General features: G+C 41.5%; 1 non-coding gene across 1 annotated transcript; it reads left to right on the top strand.

Moving 5' to 3' along the window:
* The first annotated feature begins 4,323 nt into the window (after nt 1-4,323).
* trnaw-cca (transfer RNA tryptophan (anticodon CCA)) lies at nt 4,324-4,395 on the top strand. The gene has a single exon. It is a non-coding gene; the product is annotated as a tRNA-Trp (tRNA).
* The last annotated feature ends 3,106 nt before the right edge of the window (nt 4,396-7,501 follow it).

Raw genomic sequence — 7,501 nt, forward strand, 5'->3', positions numbered from 1 at the left:
TATGTGTACACGATTTAACTCCCACTACACCTTTCAACCCTTATAAACAAGACACTTGAATAAAAATAGACCTTACTGCGGAGCCCCGGCGATGACATGGTGGGGGAAAAAAATGAAGAAAAAAAAATCTCTAGTTTAGTGTTTGTCCCAGTACATGATTTTTTTTTTTCCCCTCCAAGTCACCTCCGGGGCTCTGTACCTTAATGCACCTTCAATGTTTCAGAAATAAAACATGTATTAATCCTAAATAGGTCTCAACAATGATAGTGGCAACACTATAAAAATGGTTCAACGTCCCAATTACCCATCTCAGGGACATTTACCTGACAAAAGCAAGAAAATAAATGCAGCAGTTGCAGTTTCAACCTTTTGCCCTTCATGGCAAAGATAAAGCAGTGATACAGCAAGTGTATACTCAAGACACTTTAAACACTCACATAGATATGTGTATGAATATGAAAAAATACACCAGATATAGCAACTCATTTTCACTCAATGCATAAAATACAAATGTTTGGACAGTGGCTGTCAACGTCTGATGCCCTTTGGCGTGTGTGTAGAACGTACCGGGGAGAGCATCTGGACGGGGTTTAGTGAGTAGTGTGTAAGGGGGATATACTGCATAGGGAGGCTGGTGGGGGGGGGGTGAATGGGTCAAACACTGGAGTTTCACCCAGGAGAGCGGTCCCGTGTGAGTCCTTAACCGTTGCGTTTCTGTGTGTCACAGAACCGTAAGCCCACCAACGAGTTTTTCCATAACCTAACAATGTCAAAAGGGACGTCAGTAGTCCTGATCAAGCACGATAAAAATGTTGGATGGTGGAAATGTGGTGAAAAGAAACATTAAAAAAAAATGCAGGGAAAAAAAAAAAATCAGAAAAAGTCATCCAAAATGTTAAACATAAGTTTTGCATTTTAAATTTTGACCCAGAAAAACAAAACGTTGCATGGTCGGGAAGACAACACAAAGGTTACCTGGTCCTCAGATCTCGGAGGGTAATCCAGACAGCTAGCTGACTATCTGTCCATCTGAGGACATGGTTACCTGGTCCTCAGATCTCTGCAGGGTAAACCAGACAGCTAGCTAGACTATCTGTCCAATCTGGGACTATGGTTACCTGGTCCTCAGGCTCTGCAGGGTAAATCCAGACAGCTAGCTAGACTATCTGTCCAATCTGAGGACATGGGTACACTGGTCCCAGATCTGCAGGGTAAATCAGACGTAGCTAGCTATCTGTCCAATCTGAGGACATGGTTACTGGTCCTCAGGTCTCTGCAGGATAAATCCAGACAGCTAGCTAGACATCTGTCCAATCTGGGACTATGGTTACCTGGTCCTCAGATCTGCGGATAAATCCAGACAGCTAGCTAGACTATATGTCCAACTGAGGACTAGGGTTACTGGTCCTCAGGCTCTGCAGGGTAAATCCAGACAGCTAGCTAGACTATCTGTCCAATCTGAGGACTAGGTTACCTGGTCCTCAGGTCTCTGCAGGGTAAATCCAGACAGCTAGCAGACTATCTGTCCAATCTGAGGATATGGTTACCTGGTCCTCAGATCTCTGCAGGGTAAATCCAGACAGTAGCTAGACTATTGTCCAATCTGAGGACTATGGTTACCTGGTCCTCAGATCTGCAGGAAAATCCAGACAGTAGCTAGACTATAGTCCAATCTGAGGACTATGGTTACCTGGTCCTCAGGTCTGCAGGGTAAATCCAGAAGCTAGCTAGACTATCTGTCCAATCTGAGGACTATGGTACCTGGTCCTCAGATTCTGCAGGGTAAATCCAGACAGCTAGCTAGACTATCTGTCCAATCTGAGGACTATGGTTACCTGGTCCTCAGATCTCTGCAGGGTAAATCCAGACAGCAGCTACTAGACTATCTGTCCAATCTGAGGAATATGGTTACCTGGTCCTCAGATCTGCAGGGTAAATCAGACAGCTAGACTATCTGTCCAATCTGAGTTTTCTGTTGACAACTAAAACTACTTCTGAATGTTACACCAAAGGCTATTTTAAAGAGGCACCGTGGCTCTGTAATTGGTCTAAAGAAATCCAGGAATCGTGTATGGACTAGCCAGACCTTCATCCGCAGCGCTGTGGAGGAAGGTCTGTCAAAGCGAGACTACAGACAATCAGGCGGTTTAACACCAGCGTGGGTGTTGGTTCTGCCAACGGTTTGAGATTGTAACACAGCCTCGGAGATTCCAAACCAAATGGGCTCCAAAGTGTTTTCAAATGTCTCCCGATAAGAAGCTCTGAAAAACAGCGCCGTGGGAATGAGAGATGTACACCGAGCTCAAAATGATATTTTCAACTCTCTCTATCTGAAGGGCTACACATAGAAAAATAAAACGGAACATGGACTGTTGATGCTCTTCCATTTCTTCACCTGTCAACAGACTACAGTCTCATGAACATAACCAAGCCTAGCCTCAGTAACTCACTCACAGACATTGTGCACGGTATCGATCTCTCTTGTTAGTGACAGACATTGACAGAGTTCTGAAAGACAAGGACCAGCTGCATGGCTCTTACAAGCAGTCACTGATTGCAGTTGATTGTACATTGCATGGCTGAAGTTAAGCACTGAATTATGATGTTTTAGCATGAAATAACTAATAAAACCCTTACTTATCAAGATTGTTTTTTAAAATGACAGATCTTTTCTACTATAATTCCAGAATTACATAAATTTGTTTGGCCCATATCCCATCCGCTAACATGGCTAAATTTAACTGTTTTATGTAAACATGTGCAAACTAGAAGTGTAAATACAGAGAATTTTGCGTTGAGGTTGAGGGAGAAAACAATTCATGCTTTTTGAAAGATGTGGCCAAAGAATGCATTTGGTGTCAAAGCACTGAAATGTAAACCACAGTTACGTCCACATTGACTTCTGATCTGTATGTGTTATTACAGGCCAACAAAACTAAACTGCAAAACTGTAAATGAATCCAAGCTGCAGCAGAGCTGACATAAATGATGATGCCCTGTTCCCGGCCTTCTGACTGTACACTGGGGGTGTGAATGTCCTTGGATTACAATTATCCTGTCAATGATTCAAATCAATATCACGATGCATTTTATTGCATTACGTTTCATAACGATGCGTCACCCCTTCCATATTATTATAGATTACTACACATCGTATTCATCAACAAGTTAAAGCTGCAGATATATGAACTCCCCTTTTTATTGTATCTACTCCTGAAAAACATTTGTGAACATAACAGACAAAAGGCAAAAAAACAAAAAAGGAGCGACAGTAAAATCCCCAAGTGAGGCAATGATCGATTATGGTCTGTCCCTACATCGATTTAGAATTGTCCACATCCACATAGCAATGCTTCAATGCAATGATTAATTCAACAACCATAAAGTATAACACACAAACTGCAAATGTGCAACATTAGGGCCTAGTGGAACCTTAGGGAATGCAGTACAGAGTGCAGTAAATATATTAAAAAACACCTCCCAGTAGCCAGAGATTTTATTATATAGAGAGGCCAAGTAAGTGGCCAGAGCTGCTCTCCGGCAGAGCCCGTTCCATTAACCCATAGCAGAGTGCAGGCAGTTAAGCAGACAATAGAGCCAGTGCAGCCCAGCACATGTGAAACTCGATAACACCAGGGAGACACAAAGCCCGGCATCGATCCAGCAGGAAGCCACAGACTAAGCTTTACTCCCACCTGGACTTGTCACAGTGACAATGTCAGCAGCTGAAACGGCCTCCTGTGGTCCATATGGCCGAGATAACCCAGGAGATGGTGATAGAGATAGATCACTGAGGGCTGTTGGAGGAGGAATTTGTTAATGTGGGTATTGTTTCTTCCAACACATTCTCACTTCCATCGCTTAGAAAAAGCAACGCTTGGTCAGGTGCATTTGCCATTTTTTATTATTCTAAAAGTCTCTGTAGCGTCATATTTAGACACGCTTGGTTCCGGATGTTCCGGGTCGTCATTCTTGACGTCTCTTTTGACGCTCTCTCTGGACTCAATGTGGCTAAAAATAACCCTGAAATGGTAAAAATATACAGCCTGTTATGGAAATACATAAGTAATGACATAAAGGTAATATAAAGTGGATGTTCAATAATCAATGAGAATAAAAAAAATATACACACACCAAGTCTTCTAGAGTTAGGCTTTCTAACCACAATTTGAACGTATAGTTCTCTAGTAGAATCACAAAACACAAGTATGAACATGTAAATGGGCATAACATCTCATTCTAAACCTACTACCAGAATGTTTTTGATCGAGGTCTCCCCCCACCAGTGTTGGACTAGTCACCAGTTTGGTAGACTGGTTTTCAGACTCTGTGGCGCAACGGTAGCGCGTCTGACTCCAGATCAGAAGGTTGCGTGTTCAAATCACGTCAGGATCAAGGTTTCAGACAGGAAAGGGCGGCACCTTAAACACATGCTGGAGATCTTCAGGTGTCTGGACCTGGAAAATGGGCCGAGAGTTACAGGACAATGAAATATCTGGACTAGTAAATATACTGACTGTCCTTACTAGCAATGTAAAATAACATTTGGATTAAACTGCAAAGTAGAATTATAATTTTTTCATTAGCATTGTGCGACTGGGCATGGCCTTGGTGAAGGTCTGGTCTTTCTCAACCCAAGCTACTAAGTTCTTTAAAACTACTAACAGACTGTTAGTTTCATTATTTAGAGTTCAGGTTTGATGATTATATGCTCCTCTACTGGTTGAGAAAATGAAACAACATCTCATGGCATTAAAGTACCGAACCATTTCAGACCTTACTGATCTACCTTTTCAGGGTGAAAAAAGGATACAGACAAAAGGAAAACCTGTGCCCTGTACACAGAACCAGATTGAAGCCTAATTGTTTCCTTAAATTTGTCATATAAAAGCACATTTCTCAGTCCAATGACAGTTCTAGTATGTTACGTCACACTCAATCACACCAAAAATCGGCGTCCTCTGAGGCAAGGGCACAGTGATGGAAAGTGATGGACGAGATGAGAAACAGCAAGTGACACCAAGATCTATTTTTCTGAACACACAGAAATTGTATGTGAGCAAGAACACGTTGAATGTGCGTTATCAATGAACACTATAGGCACTGTGCACTCTGTGTTTGCTAAGCAGTGTTTACCAAATGCGGCTAATTTAAGTCCAACAACACAACAGATTTCCAGAGAGCAACCTGCTTGTCAGCCCTTTAGGAAGAAGTAACAATGTTGCAGCACTGAGTAGCAGCGAGTTTATCGGAGTTACTGAATGTGAAGTGAGAACACCCTCGGATTCGTAGGACCGCTGCAGCTTTTTGAACGGGGTGGGGGTGGGGGGTTGTTATGGGTGGGGGGGGGAGCAGATTGTTTAAACTCGCTCTGTATTTCAAACAGGCAGGCACAATGCTGCCTTTTCTTGACATTCCATTAAAGAGGCTGGAGCAGCTTCCACGCAAAGGGGAACTGGGCTGGGCTGCAACAGGGAGAGGAGGAGGGGTAGAGGGGGAGTGATGGAGATGGAAAGTTGGCTTGAGTCATACTGCCATCTAGAGTGAGCCCGGACATCAACAGGTGCTGTCCATGGTGCCGACCATGCACACATAAATAGATCTGATTAGCAGTAGTTTGGGGCCAATCATTATATTCTGTATATATTCAAGCTAAGATGTTTTTTGAGCAGCCAAAGCACAAATATCACTTTTATTTAGCTAAAGGACAGGTTTTGGGTAAAACAGGTTCAGATGTGTTGGATGCGTCCTAATTGCAGGACTCAAGGCTAGTTCACCAACTCTCCCTCATTCAGACATCTCAGCCCCTGCAGGGTAAGTCTATTAGATTGTAGAACTAATTCATCCCTAGTTCAATTTAACTGCTGGAGCAATATATGAGCATGCAAGAGGCCAAGGGCTACATGCAGTTCATAGAGAGAAATCTTTGCATATGTTGCCAGTGGTGAGTTAAAGTAGGTCATGCCATGTAGGGAATGCTATCGGGATGTAATAGTGTGTATTGTAGTATTATGCAATATATTGTTTGTTAATATAAAACACAGAAACTAAATCCTGACATATTTTAAGTGCATATAGAAATGTATTCCTGTCAACAGAGACACACGGATAAAAACACATAAAAGAACTGCGTCCTATATTGATAAAGTCATAGTAGTACATTATGGATATGAGCCAGTCAGCGCTGTCCTCCTTTACGAACACAGGCTGAAAAAAATCTGATAAGACATGTTTAATTCATTTTTCTTTTTCAAGTCTTTTATTCAGGTTTTTGCTTTGCTAAAGATGAGGCCTGGCAATGGATGTCAGTCTCATGGTCATTGATTAAATTAGACAGGGATATTTAAGCAGAGGATAACGTCTAATCACATTACTGAATGGACGGCCTCTCTTTTCTAGTGCAATTGTCAGGTCAAGATTTTACATTGACAAACACATTGCTTCAATACAAGGTATATCAGTGAGATTTGCTCTGGAAATTCATGCAAGCCATAGGAGGAAGAACCAATGCATTTGGTGACTTCTGTACATTTCCTCCAGCTCCAACATCAAACCTTACACATACATAAGGAATATCAAAATGCAGTGCCAATTGATTTACTGATAAAATTCATGCTTCCCTGAGGATGAACACTGTCCATTTTAGACACTCCTGAGCTTTTCTTGAGAACCACCCTCACTTGACTTACTAACTAATAGCATTATTAACTGTATCATTGCATTACGTATCCATTAAATGTATAATGTGAAAAGTGTTGAATCTGATTCATTTGGTAACAATAAAGAAACATCAGTGACTGATACTAGCAAGGCTATCAGATTCAATAACAAGGGTTGCAATATTATATTGGCTGTATTTTTTTATTATTATTGTTAACAAATTCCATGAATAGAACTAAACCGACAATGTGTTAGTCCGTCCCTCGATACTTTCTGACGTCTGTGGCCCTCAGGGCCAAGCCCATTATAGCAATATATATGTACTGGCATATGTGCATGTATATTGTAAAGGCTAAGTAATTTCATAAAACAGCTGGTCACTGTAGTTTATAGCAAACATTACTCTAACAGGAGGAAATACTGCATTTGCTGCGGACTATTTTCAGCAGTGGATTCATTTACAATAGCTGCTCTAGTGAGTACTTACAGTATGGCAGCAGGACCCGTGGATGTGGGATTGAGTAAAGATGAACTGAAGTGTGTCTGTTTATGAAAATATGCAGTGCAACAGAGTGGCTCACTGATGTGTTGTAACAGTTTTTGGAGCTGTGTATCACAGAGTAATAAGATACATCAGGCTTTGGATTCACACACAAAACTTATTTGTAAGATGACATTTATTGTTGTTGGGGTTATTTTTGTGACATGGTAAATAATAAGATAAATACTGAACATTGCCCTATTTTCATGTCAGATTGATTTGCAAAGGAAAGGTTATGTAACGTTAAAGATGGACAGACTGATGACCACGAGGAAAAGAAAAACGGGTGATGTTAGCCAA

Source organism: Etheostoma spectabile, chromosome 6 (assembly GCF_008692095.1).
Source record: "Etheostoma spectabile isolate EspeVRDwgs_2016 chromosome 6, UIUC_Espe_1.0, whole genome shotgun sequence".
Lineage (NCBI taxonomy): Eukaryota > Metazoa > Chordata > Actinopteri > Perciformes > Percidae > Etheostoma > Etheostoma spectabile.